Source organism: Triticum dicoccoides, chromosome 2B, assembly GCF_002162155.2.
Source record: "Triticum dicoccoides isolate Atlit2015 ecotype Zavitan chromosome 2B, WEW_v2.0, whole genome shotgun sequence".
In the NCBI taxonomy this organism is placed as follows: Eukaryota; Viridiplantae; Streptophyta; class Magnoliopsida; order Poales; family Poaceae; genus Triticum; species Triticum dicoccoides.
The window spans coordinates 706,603,269-706,631,056 of NC_041383.1; the positions used below are offsets into that span (position 1 = coordinate 706,603,269).

At 45.5% G+C, this 27,788-nt stretch overlaps 2 pseudogenes; both read left to right on the forward strand.

The window, feature by feature from the left end:
- The first annotated feature begins 11,445 nt into the window (after positions 1 to 11,445).
- Positions 11,446 to 12,530, forward strand: LOC119368415 (annotated as a pseudogene).
- Positions 12,531 to 21,157: 8,627 nt separating this feature from the next.
- On the forward strand, positions 21,158 to 22,218 carry LOC119361203 (annotated as a pseudogene).
- Positions 22,219 to 27,788: the final 5,570 nt, after the last annotated feature.

Sequence of the window (27,788 nt, forward strand, 5' to 3'; positions counted from 1 at the left end):
GTCTTTGAGTCACGCTCCAAACTCTCATGCTTTTCCATGAGAGCCTGGAGATCTTGCCGAACCACCGCCACCCGCGCCTCCTGCTTTTCTCGCTCTGCCCGTTCCGCGGCCGTATTGCGTTCGGCCGCGGACACGGCCTCCTTCAGGGTCGCCACCTCGTTCGTGGCCCCTGCAGTACCCATGTTATCCTTGTTATTTTTTGTTGCAACCTAAATCCTTTTCTGTAAGGTACAAGTTCAAAGTGGTGTTACTCACCTTCTTTGTCCTGGAGCTGCTTCTTGGCGCGGCCGAGCTCTTGCTCGGACCGCTCGAGCTCCTGCTTCAAAGCACCGACCTCCGCAGTCAGTGCGGCAGAGGTCAGCAGCGCAGCCTGCAACCCATATTGACATAATTTTTTAGCAACCCTGCGTATATCTTCTTTTTTCAGATCCTCAGTCCGGCTTTTCTTTCCGAACACCGAACCGAGCATCAGGGGCTACTGTCTATGCGGTATTACATTGCATATTTTTAACTTCTTACCTCAAAGCCTGATAGAAGGCTACTGCAGGCTTCGGTCAGCCCGCTCTTGGCAAGCTGTACCTTCTGAATCACCGCACTCATAATAGTGCGGTGTTCTTCCTCGATGGAAGCGCTCTGCAGCGCCTCCAACAAATTGTCCGGCGCCTCCGGTTGGACAGAAGCTGCCGGCGTCACGGTCTTGCCCTTCGTGCGAAGGGGCCGCCGACCGGACTCCGGAACCACTGCGGGTTCTGATGTGGAGTCCAGCTCAAAGTCCGGGAGGCCGCCTTGTGGCGCCTCCGGAGCCTCCCCCTGATGGGTCCCTTCTTGGGATCCCACCTCGGCGTCCTCGGTGTCGCGAGGGGTGGAGGCGGTCGGGATGGAATCTACATCCGACGGAGCCAACGACCCGCTCGATGAAGCGGGGAGATCATCATTGGCCGGACTACAGGCAGCATGCGGCATCAGAATGACACTATGTGACGCAGAAAAAGAAATTATAAATCATTCAGGAATCCGGATACTTACGATCTCGCCGGAGGCCTGGCCCTTGAAGGCCATTCTTCCTCGCCAACGTTGATGTTGGCGGAGCTGTCCAGGGGAATAGTCCTTCCCCTCTTGGACCCTTCGGCCTCCCCTGTTGGGGAAGCCTTCCTCTTCCTCTCTCCCTCCTCTGGGAGAGAGTCCTCTTTCTCCTCCTCGTTTTCGGGGGAGGAGTCCGCCCCGGAGTCGTCGGACACCTGAAAACGGGAACTCTTTCGAGCACCCGTGGCCTCCTTCTTGGCCTTCTTCTCCGACACCATGTGCAGTGCCGGAACCAGCAGCCTCGCTAGATGGGCGTCTACTGGGTTTTCTGGCATAGGAGCCGGGCAGATAATCTGCTCCGCCTTCCTCATCCAGTCCTGTCAAAGGAAAAGGGGAAATTAAAACCCGCATAGAGTCAAACTATGAAAAGCAAGAGTCTCGTAAAGGGGTAGAATCACTTACCTCGTCGGCTTGGCGCTGTGAGCGAAATCCGCGATCTTCAGTCGCGGATGCGGGGGCTTCGGCGCCCTTAAACAGCACCCTCTTCGTACGTCGTGTCGAAGAGCCCGCTCAACGCCTGGTGCTGTTCCGGATTGAACTCCCACAGATTGAATGCCCGCTCCTGGCATGGGAGAATCCGATGGACGAGCATGACTTGGACCATGTTAACCAGCCTGAGCTTCTTCACCAGCTTCTGGATACAGGCTTGGAGTCCCGTCAGCTCCTCCGAACTACCCCACAGCAAGCCCTTCTCTTTTCAGGAGGTGAGCTGCATGGGGATACCAGATCTGAACTCGGGGGCCGCCGCCCACGTAGGGTCGCGTGGCTCGGTGATATAGAACCACCCCGATTGCCACCCCTTGACGGATTCCACGAAGGCCCCTTCGAACCAAAAGACGTTGGGCATCTTGCCCAACATGGCGCCTCCGCACTCCACTTGAGTGCCCTTCACTACCTTCGGCTTGACATTGAAGGTCTTGAGCCACAAGCCGAAGTGGGGCTGGATGCAGAGGAAGGCCTCGCACACGACGATAAACGCCGAGATGTTGAGGATGAAGTTTGGCGCCAGATCATGGAAATCCAGGCCGTAGTAGAACATGAGCCCCCGGACAAAGGGGTGAAGTGGAAAGCCCAGTCCACGGAGGAAGTGGGGAAGAAAAACGACCCTCTCATGGGGCCTGGGGGTGGGGATGAGCTGCCCCTCGTCGGGCAGCCGGTGCGCAATGTCGCCGGACAGGTAGCCGGCGCTGCGCAGTCTTTCGATGTGCTCCTCCATAACGGAGGAGGTCATCCACTTGCCTCCCGCTCCAGACATGACTGGGGAAGGTTGAGACGAGATGTGCAGGCTTGGGCGCTGGAGCTCGAGTGCGTGGAGATGGATAAGCAAAGGAGGAAGAAGGCGTAGGTGAAAAGGTGAATCCTTATCCCTTGTATGGGCGGGCGAAGTCTACGCGTCCCCCACCGGCCTGGTAAAACTCGCTTATCCCCCAAGCGTCACCATCAGTGGCGCGGTTGGGTTACCCACGTCCGTATTGATGAGAATCCCGGATTAAGGGGGAACACGATCTCTGCTTCGACAAGATGTGCCAAGGAAACCGCTTTGCTAAATGCGCTGAGGTGGTAGAGTAAAAAATGATTCAAGTAATGGCTTGGTAGTGGCGTGACGTCATGCCGCAAAAAACGTCAGCAGATTGAACTTGTGTATATATTATTCTCTCTACGGTGGAATGTGGAATTTATTTTGCAGAGCCGGACACTATCCTGGTGTTCACAATCTTCTATCATTCGGAGGAGGAACCCGCCTTGCAATGCCAAGCAATATACGCGCCGGACTTATCATCATTGAAGCCTGGTTCAGGGGCTACTGAGGGAGTCCTGGATTAGGGGGTGTTCGGATAGCCGGACTACCATCATCAGCCGAACTATCATCGGCCGGACTATCATCATCGACCGGACTCCAAGACTATGAAGATACAAGATTGAAGACTTCGTCCCATGTCCGGATGGGACTTTCCTTGGAGTGGAAGGCAAGCTTGGCGATACGGATACGTAGATCTCCTACCATTGTAACCGACTCTATGTAACCCTAGCCCTCTCCGGTGTCTATATAAACCGGATGGCTCTAGTCCGTAGGACAACGACAACAACAACCATTACAATCATACCATAGGCTAGCTTCTAGGGTTTAGCCTCCTTGATCTCGTGGTAGATCCACTCTTGTAAACACCCACAATATCAATATCAATCAAGCAGGACGTAGGGTTTTACCTCCATCAAGAGGGCCCGAACCTGGGTAAAACATCGTGTCCCTTGTCTCCTGTTACCATCCGCCTAGACGCACAGTTCGGGACCCCCTACCCGAGATCCGCCGGTTTTGACACCGACAGCTACACACAAGTCAAAGGTATGGACTATGGTGAGACTTACGCTCCCGTTGCTAGACTTGAGTCCATTCGCATCTTACTTGCCTATGCTAATCACCATGATATCACCTTGTACCAAATGGACATTAAAAGTGCTTTTCTAAATGGTGAAATAGAGGAGGAAGTTTATGTTAAGCAACCTCCCGACTTTGTCAATCCTAAGAAACCCAATCATGTTTACAAACTTCACAAAGCTCTTTATGGTCTTAAACAAGCTCCTAGAGCATGGTATAAATGCTTGACCAAGTTCCTTATTGAAAAAGGCTTTGAAATTGGAAAAATTGATTCCACACTTTTTACTAAAAGGGTTAATGGAGAACTATTTGTGTGCCAAATCTATGTTGATGATATTATATTTGGTTCAACTAACCCTCATTTTAGTGAAAAGTTTGGGAAGCTAATGTCGGAGAAGTTTGAGATGTCTATGATGAGTGAACTCAAATTCTTTCTTGGGTTGCAAATCAAGCAAACTAAGGAAGGTACTTTTGTTTCTCAAACGAAGTACACCAAGGACTTATTCAAGAAGTTCAATATGCAAGAATGCAAAGGTATGACTACACCCATGCCTACTAGTGGACATCTTGACTTGACCAAAGATGGTGAACCGGTTGATCAAAAGGTTTATCGCTCTATGATTGGTTCATTGTTATATCTAAGTGCTTCACGCCCCGATATCATGCTAAGTGTGTGCATGTGTGGACAATATCAAGCTGCTCCTAAAGAATGTCATCTTATGGCCGTGAAAAGGATAGTGAGATACTTAATCCATACACCAAATTTTGGCATTTGGTATCCTAAGAGGGCCTCTTTCGATCTTGTTGGCTACTCTGACTCGGACTATGCCGGAGACAAGGTTGATAGAAAGTCCACTTCGGGTACTTGTCAATTTCTTGGTAGATCTCTTGTGTCTTGGTCTTCCAAGAAACAAAACTCGGTATCCTTATCCACCGCCGAAGCGGAATACATTGCCGCTGGTTCATGTTGTGCTCAATTACTTTGGATGACCCAAACTCTTAAAGATTATGGGATATATGTGAAACATGTTCCATTTCTTTGTGACAATGAAAGTGCTATCAAAATTGGTCATAATCCTGTACAACATTCTCGAACTAAGCATATTGAAGTTCGTCATCATTTCATTCGAGATCATGTTGCTAAGGGTGACATTGATCTTAAGCATGTTCGCACCGAAAAGCAATTAGCGGATATATTCACTAAACCACTTGATGAGAGAGTGTTTTGCAGGTTAAGAGGAGAATTGAACATCATTGATGCTTCAAACTTGGAGTAGAAACTCCATTGGATACATGCAAGACATGATCTTATGACTAATCCTTGATATTTCTCTTATGATGAAAATCTTATGTCTTGGATATATTTGCACCTTGCATGTTATCTAACCCATGTAGGTACTTGGTTGAATCAAATTCCATGAGATTGTAATCTACTCACATCTTGAGCAATCTCTACATCACCAAGTTTCTACACTATGGTGGTTGAAGACAAGGAAGCACGAAACCATTCAAGCATATCCTTTGACAAATTCTATGTTGAGCTTCATGATTGTCATTTTTGGATACACAAGTGCTCTTCCTTGCAAGAACTAACCCATGTAGGTAGATGGACTCAAATTCCAAGTGGTGCTCCCAACTCTTGATGAGCTACATCAACCTTGAGCAACCCACACAAGTTCAACTACATGGACAACACCACCAATCAAGGTATGTTATTCCATCTTAGAGAAGCTTTACTCCAAGTCATGAGCTAAAGCAACTCGACAAGATGTGAATACATCAAGATGCTTAAATGAAAAATGGCAACCCCATTTTGAGCTTAAACGATGAGTATGACCTATGATTAAGTGATCTCACTTGACTCCTAAGTCAATATACTCTAACGTAGGTGACTTTGTCGCTGACCACCTCTATATGAAGTTCTCTTGTGGTCTTTTCTGTGTTTTTTTTGCATTTGACTCATACATATTTGTTTCCCCTTTCAAAAGAAAACTTCATCTAGATTTCGTTCTATTTGCTCTGCATTTTCTGCATCAAATTCATTGCATATCATTCAGTAAATTCCTTGCAAATCTTTGTGAGATCTTACTAGTCTAGTGAGATGAGGTGACAAGTGTTTTCTCTGCGATGAACTCGGTTTCACCGATTTGTTGTTTTCGGTCCAACCGAATCCTTTCGGTACAAAGCAAACCACTCGGCGCGACCGATTTCACAACAGGAAAAACAGTTTGCCACTTATTCTGTGTTTCTACTGATCCAGCTCCACTCAATGAATCTTGTCCTCTACAAGCATCACATTTTTATAAATGCTATGTGCTGTGACTCAAGGATCAAACCCTTCTTGGAAATTGATGTCAAAGGGGGAGAGAGAGATCACATCAAAGCTTATCACTTAGAGAGATCACATCAGAAAGAGAGAGTGTCACCTCCACAAGGGGAGAAAGAGATCTCCAGGGGGAGAGAATACTCAAGTAGAAAGTATTTCTCAAGGATCCCAGATGCTTGGTGTTCAAGATGAGAGATGCCACATGTCTTCTTGAGGGGAAAGACATGTTCATATGTGCTTATTTGCATTAGCTTGCATTAGCTCTGTTCATTTATATCTTTCGGCTCTGATTTTCTGTTCCCTATCTTCTCCCAGTATCCCATGCTAGATTCAGGGGGAGCAAGACATCTAAGGGAAAGAAATCATTTAAATTCATTGCATATCTTTACTCTTGGGGACATGTCTAATCCAATGGGGTACTTAGTACTCACTCTCTACATGTCATCCCAGTCTTGGTATTCTTGTGGTTTCTTCTGTTTGCTCTGGCTAGTAGATGTACCTATGTTATCTAACCTTGTTTACGCAGGTTCATTCCATCCTAAGCCAACTCAAGACTACAAGGTAAGTATATGCATCACAATCATGTGTATGCGGAATTCTTGCTGATGTACATACTGTTTGCAAGAAGGACTCATGGGCATGAAGGTATTTTCCTTAATATTCTTTGCTCTGATGCATATGGCCAAGATACATGTAACACATTGCCTGCTCTATCATGGTTATGCTCTCACATGCTTCTATATTCCATATTTACATGATTGCATACATGTAGGGGGAGCCTATGCTTGTTACATGTCTTTCCAATGCTTTACTTGCTATTCTTTATATCTTTATCTAAAGCTTTGATGTATGTTGTCATCAATTACCAAAAAGGGGGAGATTGAAAGCACAAGTGCTCCCTAGGTGGTTCTGGTAATTAATGTCAACATATCTCTTGTTGGACTAACACTTTTATCTAGCATGTTTCAGGTAAGTTCAACAATGGAGTGGCGTGGACTAAAAGAGGTGGGAACTCCTTCAAGATGCTAAGGACAAAGGATTGGCTCAAGCTTCAAGCTCAAGACTCTTCATTTTACATTTTAGTGATCCAAGATCACATTGAGTCTATAGGAAAAGCCAATACTATCAAGAAGGGATGAGGTGTTGCTTAATGAGTTTCTTGCTCCACAGTGCTTAGTGATATGCTCCAAAACCCTCAACTACTTTCCCACTTCCACACATATGACCTAAACCAAAAGTCAAACTCCGCCACACCGATTCTTTCTATCTGGCGCCACCGAGTTCAGATGTCATAGCCACCGCCACAAACCCTAGGCAAATCGGTCTCACCGATAGGGATCTCGGTCTCACCGAGATGGGATTGTAATCTCTCTGTGTATGTCCATTACCAAAACCGGTCTCACCGAGTTTGTGCAATCGGTACTACCGAGTTTACAATGCAAACTTCCTGGTTGACTGATTACCAAAATCGGTCTTACCGAGTTTGTGTAATAGGTCCAACCGAGTTTGCCTGACCAACTCTCTGGTTAGCTAATTACCAAAATCGGTCCAACCGAGTTTGTGTAATCGGTCTCACCGAGATTACGTTATGCCCTAACCGTAACCATATCGGTCCTACCGAGTTGCATATCGGTCCCACCGAAAATCCTAACGGTCACTAGGTTTACTAAATCGGTCTGACCGAGTTTGTTGATTCGGTCCCACCGAGTTTGGTAAATTTTGTGTAACGGTTAGATTTTGTGTGGAGGCTATATATACCCCTCCACCTCCTCTTCATTCGTGGAGAGAGCCATTAGACTGAACCTACACTTCTAGCATACATTTTCTGAGAGATAACTACCTACTCATGTGTTGAGGCCAAGATATTCCATTCCTACCATATGAATCTTGATCTCTAGCCTTCCCCAAGTTGCTTTCCACTCAAATCTTCTTTCCACCAGATCCAAATCCTATGAGAGAGAGTTGAGTGTTGGAGAGACTATCATTTGAAGCACAAGAGCAAAGAGTTCATCATCAATGCACCATTTGTTACTTCTTGGAGAGTGGTGTCTCCTAGATTGGCTAGGTGTCACTTGGGAGCCTCCGACAAGATTGTGGAGTTGAACCAAGGAGTTTGTAAGGGCAAGGAGATCGCCTACTTCGTGAATATCTACGGCTAGTGAGGCAAGTCCTTCGTGGGCGACGGCCATGGTGGGATAGACAAGGTTGCTTCTTCGTGGACCCTTCGTGGGTGGAGCCCTCCGTGGATTCGCGCAACCGTTACCCTTCGTGGGTTGAAGTCTCCATCAACGTGGATGTACGATAGCACCACCTATCGGAACCACGCCAAAAACATCCGTGTCTCCAATTGCGTTTGAATCCTCCAAAACCCTTCCTTTTACATTCTTGCAAGTTGCATGCTTTACTTTCCGCTGCTCATATACTCTTTGCATGCTTGCTTGTTATGTATTGTGAATGTTAAACTTGTGCCTAAACTCCACTTGAACTTAAAGAACTTAAAAACTGCAACTTTGGTACTTAGTGTCTAATCACCCCCCCTCTAGACACCTCTTCTCAAGGTCCTACACTCAGCTTATCGCATTCAAGTTTAACCGGACTTAATTGAACTTGAACAACTGTTGGCTGAGTCATGGTGCCTCTGAATCGAGCTGTACAGTGCAACCACATTTACCTTATGGGAGGTCTTGATTCGGTCCTTTATCGTGCCTCTTGCCGGTGTCTCCAACGAGGGAAGGTTATGGGCGTGCGGTACCCTGGCCCGGTAAGCAGACATAACCTTGTGTGCCCGTTGTTGTTATATCCGAATTCTCCCCGTGTGGGACCGTTTATTTTGCCACGACGGTGGCCGAAGATGCCTTTGGTAGGCATGGGGCCACCCATGACTTAGCCCTGAGAGGGAGTTGGTCGGAGTGGCCGGGAGAGTGTCATGGCAGGTTTCGTCAGAATGCCGTTGGTACACCCGAATGGGAGTGCAAGGCCATGGGTTCTGTGGCGTGGGTAAAGTGCGCTAACCTCTGCAGAGTGTGTGTGTTAAATCTATCGATAGCCGCGCCCGCGGATATGGGCCCAATTCGGAGTAGGTCACACTATGAGCCAACAATAATAATAAATTGATTAATAATAACCCCGGTTCGATGATGACAAAAATGTTGGCGGTATCGAGGATACTGAGTTGTTCGATATTCGTGATCGCAAGAGGATCACCGTGGTATCGTGGATACCGATGTTGGTAAGTTGATGCATGTGTTGGTTACGAGGTAACCCGAGCAGAGTAAGTTGGTGCATGATATGTTAAACTGTTGCATGTAGTATCATCATGTTCATGTGCTTATGCCATGCTAAAGTTGTATCATGTTCAGTTGTGCATGCCAGGTTGTTCTGTTAATATTGTGCTCATGATTGCTTTAACCAGCTAACGCCATGCTATTGTTTTCCTTGATTGCTTTTCGTTATTGTGAGCTTGCAAGTACATTCAATGTACTGACCTGGCGTGTCATGCCAGTTTGCAGGTCGTGCCTGGATTGCTTGCTTGTTTGGTGTGGTTCTTGTGTTCGCGAGCTAGGATAAACGTTCCAGTCAGAGTCCCTGCGGATTGGAGTCCATCATCGCCGTTCGTTGTTCCGTTGCCAATAGTTCTTCCGCTGCCAGTAGAGGTTCCGCTGCCTCGAGTTGTTATGCTGCTTGTATAGAGCAACTGTGGTTGGCGTAGTGTCGCCGTGCCAGTATTATTCATTGTAATATCGGAGACCTTGTATTCATATTTGAGCTATAATGGAAAGCTGGTTTGTTCTATGCTAAGCAGTGCCGTATTCCAGAGGACTTCGCCTCGATCTCTAGGCTGGAATACGGGTGCGTTTCGGTTTCTCTGAGCCGGGGTGCCACATTGTTGCACACATTGCAGCAAAACTTGGCTTGGATCCATGGTTTAGTTGCACGAAAACCTGTTAATTTTCCACACACCACGCTAGATCCACTTCTTTTTTCTCTCGGCATCTACTCCCAACATGTTTGTGTTTTTCCTTTTTTTTGTTGCACACAATGAGGCAAAAGTTGGCTTGTTCCATGGTTTAGTTGCATGAAAAAGTGTTAACTCTGCACAGACACCAGATGCACCTCTTTTTGCTCTCTGTTTCTTCTCCAGGCAGCTATGAAGAAGCTTCGAAGGTGTTCCAGAGGGGAGGAAAGGGGAAAGTGAAGGAGGGACGATCTGGAGGGGAGAAGAAACTCAGTTTTTTCTTATTCCTAATGGTGCTCCCTGGTATGCCTCTCTGCTTTCTCTTTGTTCCGCATGCACTGCTCTAGTTTGCACGAGTTTTCACCTTGATTCATCTGCCATGGCAGCTCTATTGATTTGAGATCCAGTCCTGGGAACCCCTTCTTTCGTGGGGAAGGTGCAGTGTGGGGACGAAGTGGGGGCGAGGGGGCGTGTTGGCTTTGGGAGGGAGTGGTTGGACAAATTTGGTTTTTTGACCCTATTTGAAAACATTTCGGGATCTGACCTTTTCCTACCGCCAGGCACCTCAGCGTTAAGGTATAAGTGCCTACCCCCGAGGCCCTTGGTGGTAAGGGAGCATGCCCTACCGTAAAAAGTTATATAATTATCAAATACAATGCTTGTACCCACTGGCGGAGCTTAGGCAAGGCCGAATGGGCCGTGGCCCGCCCAGCCCAGCCGAAAATGGGGAAGGATGAGATGAAATTTGGGCCTCAAGTACAAGTACTATGTGTAATTCCTTAGTCCGGCCCGCCCAGCCTTTTTCCTGTAGCTCCGCCACTGCTTGTACCCACCTACCGTCGGGCACCTCGGCGGTAGGGTTACACAGGCTACCACCGGCCTGTTTGGCGGTATGGGTGCACTGCGCTAACGTGGATAAGTTGCCTACCACCAGAGGACTTGACGGTAGAATGGTATACCCTACCGGCGAGTTGTCCGGCGGTAGGAAAAGGGTCAGATCCGGAAATATTTTTGAATCCGGATTAAATTAAATCTAGCTTAACTTTAGCGAAAGGGTCAAAACATCAAATTTGGCTGCGCTGGGAGTCCTATTTGTTGGTTCGCTAGATGCGTCCATGGTTGAAACGGATGCTTAGGTGGTGGGTGTGGTCTGTGGTCGAAGAGAGATGAATGAAGATCTGAAATAGCAAGCATTTTACACAGGAGACTGAAGATGTTAGCGGGAATCTTAAGAGCTTTGCGGTAGTTTTTATTGGCAAGGGAAGCCAACGGCGTAGCACATCTTTGTGCAGCTCGGACTAGTAGTAGCACGAGACGCTGTCTCTGGATGAATTGTATCCCCAATTTTTGTAGCTAGCCAACTACAGATCGATTGTAATACTCCTGGTTCATTAATGCAAGTTTATGATTATGGAAAAAAAAGAAAGAAAAAGAATAGCAAATCCTCTCCCATCGATCAGAAGTCGAGAACCTCGAGATCGAGCACACAGGCCGATAACAACTCTTTCTTTCTCCGATTCCTCTCCCAAGTCGGATGCGCACGTATACGCGTGCAAATCCTACCCCCATCGGGACTTACTTGATTCATTCTTTTCTTCGGATTCCCCCTTTATATATAAGACGCCTAGGTACGGTACATGGTTCTAGTTTATTTAGTAGTTCAAGACCAATTAACTCCCCGTCTGTTCTCCACCGCCGCCGGCCATGGCCAACAGCAGCTGGACCTCACCGGAGATCACGTCACCTGCCACGGTCTGGGAGCAGATCAGAACGCTCAATTTCGAGGTGACCGATTACCTGCAGCTCGATGGCATGGGTGTCGGCGAGTTCATTAGTTCGCCCCTCGTCGAAGTCGGCGGCTACAAGTGGAAGATCAAATTCTACCCGGACGGGATCGACGAGGACTGTGACGGCCACGCCTCAGCGTTTTTGCGCTGTTACAGCCAAGACACGGATCCGGATGTGATTGCCAAGGTCACGCTGAGCATCCTAGAGAAAAGGAGTCAGGTAAACGTAGCCAGCTTCGATAAGCTCAAGTGCGTCTTCTCTCGGTGCGATTTCCCTGCATGGGGTCACCAGGAATTCGTCGACAAGTCCAAGCTGGAATCGCTGTCGGAACTCGGGGACGGCTGCTTCACGATACGGTGTGTTCTCACCGTCGTCACCGACGAGCCACCGTCTCGGGGGCTGTCTCGGGAGCTGCCCAGCCAACTCTGCAGCCAACTCGAGAGCATGCTCGAGGACGGGAGAGGCACTGACGTCACGTTCCGCGTGGGCAGCCACAAGTTCCGCGGGCACAGGTGCGTTCTGGCCGCGCAGTCGCCGGTGTTCAGAGCTCAGTTCTATGGCCCCATGGCGGAGAAGGACAAGCCGCGCGTCAAGGTCGTCGGCGTGGAGCCAGCCATCTTCCAGATGATGCTTCGCTACATTTATGCAGACAAGCTGCCGCCGCCGCCCGCTGAAGGCTACAGCGTCGCAGTGATGCAGCACCTGATGGTCGCGGCAGACTTGTATGGGCTGGACAGGGTGAAGCTCATGTGTGAAAATGAGCTGTGCAAAATTATGGATGCCGCCACCGTTATGAGCACGTACGCGCTGGCGAATCAGCACCACTGTAAACGACTCAAGGATGCGTGCGTAGACTTTATGACGTCAAAAGAAGTGTTGGCCGCCATCCTCGAGACCAATGAGCGCTTCATGACACGTTGCCGACCACTGCCACTGGAGGGGATCATGAAGAGGAGGAAGTTGATCACAGCAGGAAATTCAAAAGGACTCGTACAAAATAGATGTTTTTTTGTGTGTGCATAAAATACATCGCGGAAAGTGCCTCAACGTTTGTAAGCCGAAAACGTCTGAAGATTGATGTACTAAAACCTTGGTATTTGTTTACAAAAAACTTGAAAAGTGGAAGGTTTATGTTTGCCTTATGAAATTCACATACAAACTATCGCATTCCCCTTTGGATCCCTTGGGTGTTGAAAGAAAATAATTAATAACCATATACAGAACCCTTGTGCACGAACTGAGCCTATCTCACATAGCGAACCTCATATAGTTAGATTCTTTGTGGTGGAACTACCACACTAGGGTTCAAGTCCTAGACTCGGCACTGAGTGAATAGCAAAAAACTACCACATTACGGGCTATAGTTTCAAAAAAACTACCGCTTTTTTTAATTTTTCAAAAAACTACCACAAAAGTGGCTGGCTGTTCCAAAAAACCCAAGTGGCCGAACGGTTAAGTTTTAACTGGGGTTATGACATATGGGGCCCGCCCGTCAGTGTTTTGTCGGCCACAGTGCTCACGGCGCGCGGGTGACGGCCGTTAGGGCGCATGGGTCGTCCCGACCAGGTCAAACGGATCCGGCCCGCCCTCACTCTGTCTTCCCCCTCTCTGTCTCCCTCTCTCTCGTGCTCGCCTCCCTCTCCGATGGCGGCGGCGGCGGCGAAACTAGGCGATGGCGGCCATTCAACGGGTGGAGGTGGAAGGGGGGATGGAGGCGGCGAGTTCTCAGAGGTTGATAACTGGCTGGGAAGCGGTAGCTTCGCAACCCAGCCAGCGGCGGCGCCGCCGCCGTAGCGGACACCACAGGCTGCAGCTCTGATGCAGGCTCCTACGCCACAGGCTACACCGCCGTCGCCTGGTAATTGCCAGTTCTCGCTTGAGTACAGAGCAGCGAGGTCTCTTGCTAGCGCTGTGCAGGCAGATCCGGCCAACTCCCAGCACTGGGCCTTTGCATTTGGAGGGGTGGAGTAAGTTTTTTTTCCTCTTATGAGCTCCTTCAACAGTTTCTGCATTTCTGCTTGTTCATTTCAAACAACATAGCATAATTTAGTTAGTTTTTTGACCAAACCCTAGGTTGATGCTGCTGTGATTCATCTTAGAACATGAACATGCACTGAATAATAGTTGAGCAAACACTCTGTGGCATGTTTTGGATCCAACAGTATCACTTAGCACTGAAGGATTAGTTAGATTTAGTAGAAATGCATGGTGGATTCAGAGAAGCATTTGTTGGATTCAGATTCCTTACTGTACTTTATAGTTAGTATGCACTGAATTTTTGTAGCAAAAAACACTTAGTTAGGTGGGCTTTTCAAATAACATATTATGTAATGCAGGCTGGATGATGAAATTTGGGAGGTTAGGCTGCATTTCCAGGGCAGAGATAATATGGAAAGGAGGTTTTATGTTTCATACATCACATTTCTGAACTTGATAGCACTTACTGAGACTGAAGGCTATGGGTCAGATGACTACATGTACTGGGTAAAAGAACAAGGGATTGGACAGGAAGGTTTATTTCTTCTGGACAGTCAAGATGCAGTTGAAGAAATGATAGACCACTCAGATTTAACAGTGCTCAATATCATTGTTTCCAAGGCAAATGAAGATAGAGATGTTGAATGTAACAGGGCTCACAATGTTTGTGAAGAACAAATTCCAATAGGCAGTCCAGTGGAGGGTCCTGGTTTTGTGTTAAGTCTGTCACAAGATGGAGTGGTCCACCCTATTGAAGTTAATTTGAACACACAACAGAGCTGTAACCTTAACATTTCAGAAGCTCATGGTGGATATGATGGACAGGCTGGTGGTGAAGAGGATGATGATATTGACAAATCATCCTTAGACTTTGAGATTGATAGGGGTGACTATAGAGGGATAAAGATGTCTTACAAGGCATTGAGAAATTTTCATGTTAGGACTTTGAGAAACTTTCAGTACCATAGGAATGAACCATCAAGGGTTATTGTTTGGTGCCCAGAGAGGAAGAATGGATGTGATTTTTTCATGACTGCATCCAAAGTAGCCCATGAAGATACATTCACAATCAAGAAGTGGCACATGGATCATAGTTGTGGAGCTTGTGGAGAGAGTACAAAGGTTACTGCTGAATGGGTTGCAGAAGCTGTGGAGGGCACAGTTAGATCAAATGTAAAGGCTGATGTAGAGACAGTTATCAAACATACTAAGAAGAAGTTTGGGGTGCATGTACCTAGGAGTTTGGCATATAGGGCAAGACTGATGGCTGTTGATGTTGTGCAAGGTGATCATAGAAAGCAGTATCTGAGGTTGAGGGACTACCTACAATGTGTGCTTGACACAAACCCTGGAAGCAGGTGCATAGTGACAACTTTTGAGGATCCTTTGAACCCAGCCCCCACACCAAGGTTCAAGTACATGTTCTATTGCCTCCAGGCATCAAAAGATGGATTTCTTGCTGGTTGTAGTCCTTTCATAGGTACAAATCAGTGATTTAATCATGTTAGAAATGTAATCAAGTTATTCAATTTTTCCCTAACTATCTCTGTTTATGCAGGACTTAATGATTGCTTCATCAAGTTATCCACAGGCCAGCAGATATTGGCAGCAACTAGGAGAGATGGGAACAACAATGTGTTCTCAATTGCTTTTGGGGTGGTTGACAAAGAGGATGGGCCTAGCTGGACCTGGTTTTGCAGTGAACTCTGTTTTCATTTGAACAATTAAGTTATGTGGTCTATGTATGAACTGCTTGGAACAATTAAGTTATATGGTCTGTGTTTGAACTGCTTGGAACAATTAAGTTATCTGTTGTCAAGCTCTATTTTGATTTGATATGTCCTAGGAGACCATCTAGATTTGCCCATCTAGGCACCAAACCCTAAGAGACCAAACCATAACATATCTAACTTAAACATCAAGATCACCAGATCAATTCATTGATTCATCATATAGATAGAACATTTTTCTTTCACCAGCTTCATACATTGCATTGCATCATAGACAACTTGATTCATCAAATACATAGCTCATTCAACATTGTTCTTACACCAACTTCAAACATCACATAGATAGAAAGACAGATCTAGGAACACAACATCATGGGTACAGAATCCTAGTCCGCCTCTGCCTAGTGACCTGAAAGGGATGGAAATTTGACCTCCTCCTTGCCCAGTAGATGATATCATCATCACTAGGGTTGGAACCAGGGGGGAATGCCTCCAGGAACTGCTCTATGTCCTTGCGGTTGCGTGCTGCAAGGATCATCTCAGCAAGTTGCCTTCTCGCTCTCCTCCTTGCATCTTGGCGCCTGGCTTGCCTGGGCACCTCTTCTTCTCCATCTATGACCTCTCCAGGATCCATCTCTCCCTTGGATTCTAGGGTTTCTTTGGCGGCTGGGGGGTTGAGAAGGGTGGGGATGGGGGATTGACTGCGTTTCAGTCAAGGGGTGGGCTTTATAGACTACTAATGGTTGGTGGTAGGTAGGTGGAGTAATAAAAAAGCCCAGTCTAGGCCCATAATGTGTACATAATGGTTTTAGGCCCAAAAATATACTAGTTCAACGTTGCTACTTTCAGGAAAACAACCTAAAGGAAAAAAACAGTTCTTCACTACATTACTTAAGATAGATAGGTTCTTAACAGTACAATGACAGTTCTCCACCACTCTAGTTACCATAACTTAAACAGTTCATATAGGACTGCACAAAATATACTCCTACCATCATCTTGCAAGGCCTGTTATATGTGTAGGCCACCTTACTTACTTAACCACCATTGTCCAAATCTTCAAGCCTCCAGTATGGCCTTGATTTTCTCAAGCTTTTCCTTGCTCCCATGGCCAGCATTCAGCAGATCAGCAACTACTTTCTCAAGCTCTGTCTTCTCTTGTGCAAGAAGATCCCTGTCCACCTTTATCTCTTTCATTGCCTTCCTGGTGTTGTGAATTATGTCTGCCTAGGCCTGAAGGATACACCTCTGTTCTTTTGCTAGCCTTAGCTTCTCCATCTTCATCTCCAGCTCTAGCTCTTCCTTCTGCTTCTCAAATTTCTTAGTATCCATTGCTTTTTGGTAGTCAATCTTGCCAACACCATCCTGCCAGTCAAACATCTTGCTAACATCATCAACCATTTTATGATACTCAGTGCAGAGATGATCATAGTCCTTCTTCAACTTGGCAACCTCATCCTCATATGCATGCTTGTCTTGAATCCTTCCAAGGTTTTCCTGACGGAACATTTCCAACAACTTGATGAGGCAGTTCTTAAGTACATCAGGCCAGGCAAGATCAACCCACTGAACTACACCACAATTCACACCTCCCTGTAGTTTGATCAGAGAACACATACTTCAGAAAATGCATAAATTCAGTTCTAACTTCAATTCAAAAAGAGGATTGGTACACAAGGATGACATGTAGCCATAAATTCAGTACTAAATTCAGTTCAAACAGAGTTAATGTACAAATTCAGTAACCACTGGGCATAACTGAATCCACTAGGCATAACTGAATCCACCCAGCATACTCAATTACTCACCTGAACAGGGCATCCATAGAACCTCCTACCAGTGTTAGCACCTTCAAAAGCAACACACTTGCTAGGCTTCGTATTGTGCAGAGTACACTTGGAAACTTCCTCCATGGGAGCACCACACCAGAGTGGCTCAGGGATGGTGTCAGGTATGTCCTACATGCAGTAAAAGGTAGATCAGAACCAATGCATCAACTAGTTCAACTTGAGTCAAGCTTTGCCTTGCTCAAGGTCAGATCAGACATCACAGTGCCATCCATACCCTAGATCAAAACTAATAGATAACCAATCCAAACGAATCCATCCATACAAATATACAGCTCATCAACCCTCATTCCCAAATCGATTCAACCCTAACCCTAACCCTAGATAATGACAGAGAGGAGGAGGATGAGGCTTACAAAGTACTCCATGTCCATCAGGTTGCCCCCCATGCTGTCGTCGGAGCTCTCATCCCCATCATGCCAAGAAGGCATCCTGGCCGGCGACGAGGAACTGAGGTGGTCGGCGACGATGGAGAGCTCGGCCAGGGGAAATAGAGCGAGGGGGGAGACTGAGAGTGAGGGGGGAGAGTGAGAGTGAGTGAGCGCAAGGGAGACAGAGTGAGGGCCGGATCCGTTTTCACCTGGTCGGAATGGCCCGTGCACCCTAACGGCCGTCACCCGCGCGCCGTGAGCACTATGGCCGACAAAACACTGACGGGCGGGCCCCATATGTCATAACCCCAGTTAAAACTTAACCGTTCGGCCACTTGGGTTTTTTGGAACAGCCAGCCACTTTTGTGGTAGTTTTTTGAAAAATTAAAAAAAGCGGTAGTTTTTCAGAAGGATAGCCCGTAATGTGGTAGTTTTTTGCTATTCACTCCTCGGCACTGGTACTCATATTTTCCTGTATTTATTTCAGGTTTTACGATGGATTCCATCAGTGGGACAAATCTTCAAATAACGACGTTACTTTACGAAAAAGGTAGAAATGCAAGTTATTGTGTCTCCAAATTTTGTTTGCACCTTCAAGTATAGATTTGATATGTCATCATATATCCGAATCATTGATTTGTGGAAGTATGCTTTTTTATGAATGAAAAAGTACAATGGGTGAAAACAAAGCAAACTATGAAAGATGTGTTTTGGCTCGGAGTCATGTGCTCCTAGGTTGAATAATAGAAAATAAATAGAAAATGAAATGAAATTTGTGATTTATTTTGTACATGTTAAATGTTAGTACGCGGTCGCAAACACTTTCATGCAAAAACGAACACTCATGCTTGCTCCATAAACATACCAAAGTTTAGTGCTCTAATCAAAATAAAACTTTCACTCAACCTGCCGCTTCGACCCTTGTCGCAATATTTGTCGTTTTTCCACAGAAAATTTTAGGCAACCAAAAGAACCCTTTTTTTATAACAACAGCCAAAGAACCCGAACATGTGCATACCCATTTAAAAAAATTGTTGTAAAAGTATTTTTGGCATGCCAACACATATGTTTCCGGAGCCAGATTGAATACCCTAGGAATTATGTGATAAACAAGGGAAAACATTGGAATAACTACACGAATCATACGCATGCGTCAACTGCATCCTTCGATTGACGCGTCCTAGTGGACCTGTGTCTCTCCCCCTTATCCTCATCTTGGGAATACCCTTCACACTACTTATTTGTCGCTTCTTCCTGGCGATGTGCAACAACGATCTTCGCCACCATGCCCACTCCTCTGGGCACAACAGGCCAAGTGAAGCATCGTCCCCACCTTCGTTGACATTCGTAGCAACACACACACACTTTGCTGGATGCAAGAGACACTCCCTTTTGATGGCAACACTCATCGTTGTAAGTAGCCACACCCGGGGATGGAAGGGGTGACGTAAGGGGTGTCAATCATTACTCCAAGCGGCCATGCGAGACTTGCGAGGGTGGCAAGGTCGTGCTTGAAGCGGCCATGGTCGGGGCTATGAGGATGGTGACAGCAGTACATTGAGAACGATGGTTTCAAGGGGCGGCAATGTCAGAGCTTTCAGGGCGTCAATGGCTGGATTATACAAAGGAGCGTGGGAGGGGGCGAAGGGTGCGTGTCGGTGTACCGTTGCAAGAGTTGGAGATTGTGGCGAGATTTCCTACTCCATGATGTCATCATCATTGCTGGAGGTATCAGCAACATGGTTCATTATCACGACACAAAGAAGTTCTTTAAGAAGGAATGAATTAGTGACATTGGTATTGTGCCTACACAAGAAAGTATATGATATAAAAACTGAAAAAATTATTAAAAAAATGAAGTTTTCTAAAAAAAAATATTTGTGGCATTGGTATTACCCTCTAATAAGATAGAAAATGAACAAAAATCTAAAACAAATAATGACAAAATTTGCAAACAATTTACACAAAAATTGCACTTTCTGTATATCCAAGAATAACCATGTAATAGTGAAATTTTCACGCAAAATAACTTTCCTAATGAGTGAATTAGTGGCATTGGAATTACCCTTAAAAAAGACAGAAAAATAAAATATAAACTAAAATAATAATAATGAAGTTTTCTAAGGAAGAATGAATTAGTGGCATTGGTATGAGCCTTTCAGAACAAAGGAAATGAAAGAAAAATAACAAAAAAATTGCACATATTTGACAGAAAAAATGCACTTTTTAATAATATGCAAAATTAAGCATATAATAGTGTACTTTTCACAAAAAGAATTTAAGGTTTCCTAAGAAGGAATGAATTAGTGGCCTCGGTATTACCATTTTAGAAAGAATAAAATAAATACAAACTAAAACAAATCAAAATAATGAGATTTTCTAGAAAAAATAAATTAGTGGCTTTGGTATTACCCTTTAAGAAGAAAGAAATGAAATAAAATACCAAAGTGAAAGAAAATAAAATTCCTAATTTTTTGACATAATTTGCACACAAAATTTACGCTTCTTAAAAATATGCAAGGATACACATATAACACTGCAATTTTCACAAAAGAAAAATGCTAACAAGAAATGAGTTAGTTGCATTCGTATTAACCTTAAAGAGGAAAGAAAATGGAATAATAACTAAACCAAAATCAAAATAATGAAATTTTATAAGAAACAAAGAATTAGTGGCATGGCATTGGTACTACTCTTTAACAAGAAAGATAACAATAAATGTTAAAACAAACTTGCACACAACTTTACACTAAAATTACATTTTTTGTACTATGCAAACTACATTTATATAATAGTGTAATTTTCATGCATATTGCATAATATTTGTGTGTATATGTTTACACTCACTCAACATCTCAAATATATTCACGAAGGAAAATAAAAATAAGAAAACAACTATTAAGGTAAAAAAAAACTTAGTGTATAGTTTCCGTTGAGTAAACGTAGCGTACATAGGACAATGCGTGTATTGTGTGTGTGTATGAGTTACTGTTCCTTGTAGTCCTTGTTGCACTAAAAACAGAATCAAAAACATAATATAAAAATTAAAAGGGAGAAAGGGGAGGGCTGGGTGGCCCATGTAATGGGATTTCACAGCCCAATAGCAAATCGACTAACCCAAAACTTCTCAAAGAGGACCAGGAAAAAAGAAAGCGCTTCTCTCTCAAAAAAAAGGAAAAAAGAAAGCGCGAATCTTAAAAAAAAAATCAACTGACCTAAAATATATTTTTTAAACACACCTATAATCTATTTCCAGGCAACTAACCTATAGCTATTCCCCGCAAAAAAAAAAAAAACCCTATAGCTATTGTAAGTTGAAAGAAAAAACTATAGGTATTATGATAAAAAATACAGTACTCCGTATTAGGAAGAGACCAAGGCTAGTCCTAAACAAACTCTCAAGCTCGATATGCACTCGTCTATCGCCCATCGCGAACACAAATATGGTTTTCCGTGTCTGAATATCGAACCTTTAGACAGATGTTTGTACTTGTTTCCCAAGTTGAGAACGAGGCCAAGCTCTAGCCGACAACAAGGCTTGAAACTTTGTCATCGTAAGTCTGAATGACTCCTTGATTTTCTTCCGTTCTTTCTTCTCATATATATTCCTGTCAAAAGCTAGGAGTATATATCTACGCGCGTGCAAATTCTGTTCGAGTTTGAGACCGATCAACTCACGTTTGTCCCTCTGCCCTGGCCGGCCATGGCTAACAGAAGCTCGACCTCACCGGAGATCACCCCTCGAGAACGAGATGCATCGTGGAGCACGATACCGAGACGCTCAGCCTCGAGCTGATCAATTACCTGCAGCTCAAGGGCATGGAGGTCGGCAAGTTCGTCAGCTCGCCCGTCTGCAGAGTCGGCGGCTACGAGTGGGAGATCAGATTCTACCCGCACGGGCTTAACCAGGACTGTACCGGCACGGCCTCGTGCTTGCTTTGCTACCTCGGCAAAGACAAAGAGGTGAGAGCCAAGTTCACGCTAAGCATGATAGAGACAAAGGGCCTGCAGGCACAGGTAGCCGGCTTCGGTACGCAGCTGGATTACGCCTTCACTCCGCGGTTGCACGACTACGGCCACCATCGGTTCGTGACGAGGTCGAAGCTGAAATCCCTGGCTCGCCTCGGCGACGGCTGTTTCACGATCCGGTGCGTGCTCAACGTCAGGAGCGAGTCCCCGCCGCTGGAGCTACACGATGACCTCGAGCGCATGCTCGAGGATGGGCTGGGTGCGGACGTCACGTTTGGCGTGGGCGGCCGGGAATTCGACGCGCACAGGTCCATCATGGCGGCACGGTCGCCGGTGTTCCGGGCGCAGTTCTTCGGCCCGATGGCGGAGAAGGACATGAGGCACGTCGAGGTCATCGACATGGAACCTACCATCTTCGAGATGATGCTTCGCTATATCTACAACGATAAACTCCCGTCCAGCAACGACGACGGAGGAGGCTACAACGCTGCAATAATGCAACATTTGCTCATCGCGGTGGATAGGTATGGGCTGAACAGACTGAAGCTCATGTGCGAAGAGGAGCTGTGCAAGAGGATGGACGTGGAGACTCTCATGACCACGTTATCGTTGGCGGATCGGCATCATTGTGAGCGGCTAAAGGATACCTGTGTTGAGTTTATGTTGTCCAAGAAGGTAATGACCGCCCTTACAGAGACCGACGGGTTCAAGGAGTACATACACACATATTGTCGACCATTACCTTTGGAGGATGAACTCACGAAGAAAGGACAGCCGTCGACCGAGAAGGAGTAATGGTCCAATCCAAAAATCCAAAAGGGTATGTATGCATACCAAGAGTTAACTTCCTCGCCTTTTTTTAGATCGTTTACACATTTTTCTATCAGCTCATCATACACCATATAGCGGTCACAGAACAAAGGTACTCTTTTATTCATTAAGACGTTATCTGAAGTATTTGTGTTGCGCTGTTGTTTATAACTTGTTCAATTTGAAACCTAGTTTAGGAATTATCCTCCTTTTCTAGCGAAAAGGATCAGATTTATAATAAAGATTCACTGGGAGTACAAAGCACCTCAAACATAATAAAAATTATATCGAGGTCCATGGACCACCGAATGATGATTGCCGCCGCCAAAACGAGCCGCTGTCGACGCCGCTCCCATACCGGAGCCGGCTTAATCTTGTCGATGACCGCTGGGAAGTCTTCGTGTACGTGGCCGTAAGGACCAGCGCCCTGGAGCCGCAGCCGTCGCCTTTGAATCGTTGAATCGATCTGAAGAACCTGACACCAAATATCGTCGTTGTGTATGCGCCGCGAGAAATCCTAACCTCGCTGCCCCAAATTGCTAGTAGGAATCTATGCTGGAGCTCCATCTAATCTGTCCCAACGGACGAACTTGAGGAGGATCGAAGCCCGGAAGAATGACTCGAAGAAGGAGCGCTGCCATTCATCTAGACACTGCCCCTATGAGGACTAAAACCCTACCTATCTACTAACAGGAGACGAGACACCAGGAATCTCCTCCCCGCCATCAGCCGCCGGAGCGGCAAGCGGGGGGGGGAGGAAAACCCACGGGCTCGACAATGGAGATCGAGAGAAGGAATGATTTCCCAAGACGCCTTGGGAATTATCCTTTTTCGACCAATAAAGCTATTGCGGGTGGAGTGTTAGGCGATAAAACCCCAAAAGCACAGGTGGAAACATGAAGAGAAGAACAACTAACATAAACACCATGTACTAAAATCTTACATAGTAGTAAATATGCACTTTGCAGTTTGCTATATTTATTGATTGCATTGGCTTTTGGTCAAGAAATAAAGGGCTATTGATTCAAAATGTTGTTCTAAATATTTGTGTGGCATCGCTGCTTAACTAGTTCGGTGGAACATCTGCCCTTGTGTATTGCAACCATATTTTTTCCTATCATAGTTACTATATGAAGCTTGTATTATTAATTTAATTTTTCTTTACCTCAGTGATATAGTGAAAATTTCCTATTTTTATACAAGCTAATAGAAAACATGCCCGTGGATATGGTTCTCGAAGGCTTCGCTGCCTTCTCTAAGATTTCGCGTGGAATTGTGTGTTCATGGCACCCTAGGGGAAGGGAGGGCTCTGCTCATTGTTTGGGAAGTGCTCCTCGGACCTAGTATTGAGATGTAAAAGCCTAACACTTCTTTCCCTTACCGCCACTTCTTATCCACTACCGTAACCATCATTGATTTCAACACAATTCCTTCCCCTTTCTTTCCTAGAACAACTTGATCCACCCATATGAAATTTTTGGCATTGCCTAAACATTGGACCACCCTCGACGACCTGAGCATCGATATCATCGTCCCTTCCCATGAAACTTGCATGCGCTAGAAGATTTAATCAATCTCGCTACTCCAACCTAGATTTTAGACCTCACGAGTGAGAAGGCAACTTACTCGCCTCCACATATGACGTATTCAACAATGCTTGAATGTTGGCCATCAACACTCCTTTCCATGACAATATTTAGCTTGGCAAGTATCACTCAATCTTGTGCCCCCAATCTTGTGTGTGTCAGCATTACCGATCCAGAGATGACACTGATGCACAGAGACTTGACCGTTTGAGGTCTGGTCACTACAGCTGTCTTGGGCTTAGAAGGGGCAGCCCCAGACTTTATGGCATCCCCATCAGCTTTTGAGACTTTGGTGCTGGTGCATCATCTTCTGTTGGGGAACGTAGTATTTCAAAAAATTTGCCTACCATCACGCAAGATCTATCTAGGAGAAGCATAACAACGAGCGGGGAGAGTGTGTCCACGTACCCTCGTAGACCGAAAGCGGAAGCGTTTAGTAACACGGTTGATGTAGTCGAACGTAACCGATCAAGTACCGAATGCACAACACCTCCATGATCTGCACATGTACAGCTCGATGACGTCCCTCGAACTCTTGATCCTGCTGAGGCCGAGGGAGAGTTTCGTCAGCACGACGGCGTGGGGACGGTGATGATGAAGTTACCGGCACAGGGCTTCTCCTAAGCACTACAACAATATGACCGAGGTGTAAAACTGTGGAGGGAGGCACCACACACGGCTAAAGATCAACTTGTGTGTCTATGGGGTGCCCCCTTCCCCACGTATATAAAGGAGGGAGGGAGGAGGAGGCCGTCCAGGGGAGGCGCGCCCAAGGGGGGCGGTGGAGTCCTACTCCAAGTAGGATTCGCCCCCCCCCCCTTTCCTACTTCCACAAGGAGAAGGGGTGAAGGAGGGGGGGGAGAGAAGGAAAGGCCCCCCCCCAACCCTAGTCCAATTCGGTTTGGGCTAGGGGGGCGCGCCACTCCTTCGCCTGCCTCCTCTCTTTCAGCACTAGGCCCATGAGGCCCAATAACTCCCCGGGGGGTTCCGGTAACCCCCCGTTACTCCGGAAAATACCCGATACACTTCCGAACCATTTCGGTGTCCGAATATAACCTTCCAATATATTAATCTTTGTATCTAGACCATTTCGAGACCCCTCGTCATGTCCGTGATCTCATCCGGGACTCCGGTCAACCTTCGGTACATCAAAACACATAAACTCATAATACGAATCGTCATCGAACGTTAAGCGTGCGGACCCTACGGGTTCGAGAACTATGTACACATGACAGAGACACATCTCCGGTCAATAACCAATAGCGGAACCTGGATGCTCATATTGGCTCCTACATATTCTACGAAGATCTTTATCGGTCAAACCGCATAACAACATACATTGCTCCCTTTGTCATCGATATGTTACTTTTGCCCGAGATTCGATCGTCGGTATCACCATACCTAGTTCAATCTCATTAACGGCAAGTCTCTTTACTTGTTCCATAATGCATCATTTCGTAACTAACCCATTAGTCACATTTCTTGCAAGGCTCATAGTGATGTGCATTACTGAGAGGGCCCAGAGATACCTCTCCGACAATCCGAGTGACAAATTCTAATCTCGATCTATGCCAACTCAACAAACAACATCGGAGAAACCTATAGAGCATCTTTATAATCACCCATTTACGTTGTGACGTTTGATAGCACACTAAGTGTTCCTCCGGTATTCGGGAGTTGCATAATCTCATAGTCATAGGAACATGTATAAGTCATGAAGAAAGCAATAGCAATAAACTAAACGATCATGGTGCTAAGCTAACGGACGGGTCTTGTCCATCACATCATTCTCTAATAATGTGATCCCGTTCATGAAATGACAACTCATGTCTATGGCTAGGGAACTTAACCATCTTTGATTAACGAGCTAGTCAAGTAGAGGCATACTAGGGACACTCTGTTTGTCTATGTATTCACACATGTACTAAGTTTCTGGTTAATACAATTCTAGCACGAATAATAAACATGTATCATGAGATAAGGAAATATAAATAACAACTTTATTATTGCCTCCAGGGCATATTTCCTTCAGTCTCCCACTTACAATAGAGTCAATAATCTAGATTACATAGTAATGATTCTAACACCCATGGAGTCTTGGTGCTGATCTTATTTTGCTTGTGAGAGAGGCTTAGTCAACGGGTCTGCAACATTCAGGTCCACATGTATTTTGCAAATCTCTATGTCTCCCTCCTTGACTTGATCGCGGATGGAATTGAAGTGTCTCTTGATGTGTTTGGTTCTCTTGTGAAATCTGGATTCCTTCGCCAAGGCTATTGCTCCAGTATTGTCACAAAAGATTTTCATTGGACCCGATGCACTAGGTATTACACCTAGATCGGATATGAACTCCTTCATCCAGACTCCTTCGTTTGCTGCTTCTGAAGTAGCTATGTACTCCGCTTCACACGTAGATCCCGCCACGACGCTTTGCTTGGGACTGCATCAACTGACAGCTCCACCGTTCAATATAAATACGTATCCAGTTTGTGACTTAGAGTCATCCGGATTAGTGTCAAAGCTTGCATCGACGTAACCATTTACGACGAGCTCTTTGTCACCTCAATAAACGAGAAACATATCCTTAGTCCTCTTCAGGTATTTCAGGATGTTCTTGACTGCTGTCCAGTGATCCACTCCTGGATTACTTTGGTACCTCCCTGCTAGCAAGGCACACATCAGGTCTGGTACACAGCATTGCATACATGATAGAACTATGGCTGAAGCATAGGAAATGACTTTCATTTTCTCTCTATCTTCTGCAGTGGTCGGGCATTGAGTCTGACTCAACTTCACACCTTGTAACACAAGCAAGAACCCTTTCTTTGCTTGATCCATTTTGAACTTCTTCAAAACTTTATCAAGGTATGTTCTTTGTGAAAGTCCAATTAAGCGTCTTGATCTATCTCTATAGATCTTGATGCCCAATATATAAGCGGCTTCACCGAGGTCTTTCATTGAAAAACTCTTATTCAAGTATCATTTTATGCTATCCAGAAATTCTATATCATTTCCAATCAACAATATCTCATCCACATATAATATTAGAAATGCTACAGAGCTCCCACTCACTTTCTTGTAAATATAGGCTTCTCCAAAAGTCTGTATAAAACCATATGCTTTGATCACACTATCAAAATGTTTATTCCAACTCCGAGATGCTTGCACCAGTCCATAAATGGATTGCTGGAGCTTGCATACTTTGTTAGCATCCTTTGGATCAATAAAACCTTCTGGTTGCATCATATACAACTCTTCTTCCATAAATCCATTCAGGAATGCAGTTTTGACATCCATTTGCCAAATTTCATAATCATAAAATGTGGCAATTGCTAACATGATTCAGACGGACTTAAGCATCGGTACGGGTGAGAAAGTCTCATCGTAGTCAACTCCTTGAACTTGTCGAAAACCTTTCACAACAAGTCGAGCTTTGTAGACAGTAACATTACCTTCTGTGTCAGTCTTCTTCTTGAAGATCCATTTATTCTCTATGGCCTGCCGATCATCAGGCAAGTCAACCAAAGTCAACACTTTGTTCTCATACATGGATCCCATCTCAGATTTCATGGCCTCAAGCCATTTCGTGGAATCTGGGCTCATCATCGCTTCGTCATAGTTCGTAGGTTCGTCATGGTCAAGTAACATGACCTCTAGAACAGGATTACCATACCACTCTGGTGCGGATCTTACTCTAGTTGACCTACGAGGTTCGGTAATAACTTGATCAGAAGTTTCATGATCATCATTAGCTTCCTCACTAATTGGTGTAGGAATCACTAGAACTGATTCCTATGATGAACTACTTTCCAATAAGGGAGTAGGTACAATTACCTCATCAAGTTCTAATTTCCTCCCACTCACTTCTTTCGAGAGAAACTCCTTCTCTAGAAAAGATCCATTCTTAGCAACAAATATCTTGCCTTCGGATCTGTGATAGAAGGTGTACCCAACAGTTTCCTTTGGGTA